Consider the following 540-nt stretch of genomic DNA (forward strand, 5'->3'; position numbering starts at 1 on the left):
AATTTCTGCACTAGGGACTGCTTTCCATGCCAATGAATAAGCCTACAGTGATCCGGTAAAGCTCTTCATATTATTCCTAGGGAGTAACATTCTGTCTCTCAAAGGCAATGAAACAAGAAAACATTGCTTGGTGGGATTGAATTTTGCGTCCTAACGGGGAGAAGACAATTCAAGCCAGTTTTTAAACTATGCCTTGCAGGCACCAAATAGGAGGAAATGCTGGGCTGATCCTGAACGGCCAGGCCTGTAGGGTTTCTGTAGTGTAGTGGTTATCACGTTAGCCTTACACGCGAAAGGTCCCTGGCTCGATACCAGGCAGAAACACCACTCTTGGTAGATGTTTAACTGCTGTCCTTTCTATTGAATGGAGAGCTATTCTTCACAGAGAAAAGTCAGGCTCCTTAATTAATGGCCAACCTGATTAGTTAAAACTCTTAGCATAATGGCTATGCTAATTCAAGTCTTTCAAGCATAAACTTCAGTGAGTGTGTTCTCATTTTGTTTCCTAACAGAGGTTATGCTAATTAGCTGAAATTTAAA

The 540-nt window shown here is 41.7% G+C and overlaps 1 non-coding gene across 1 annotated transcript; it reads left to right on the top strand.

The window, feature by feature from the left end:
* The first annotated feature begins 251 nt into the window (after nucleotides 1–251).
* trnav-uac (transfer RNA valine (anticodon UAC)) lies at nucleotides 252–324 on the top strand. Its single transcript has one exon. It is a non-coding gene; the product is annotated as a tRNA-Val (tRNA).
* Nucleotides 325–540: the final 216 nt, after the last annotated feature.

The sequence above is a fragment of the Electrophorus electricus genome, chromosome 2, assembly GCF_041902795.1.
Source record: "Electrophorus electricus isolate QZ-2024a chromosome 2, ASM4190279v1, whole genome shotgun sequence".
Lineage (NCBI taxonomy): Eukaryota > Metazoa > Chordata > Actinopteri > Gymnotiformes > Gymnotidae > Electrophorus > Electrophorus electricus.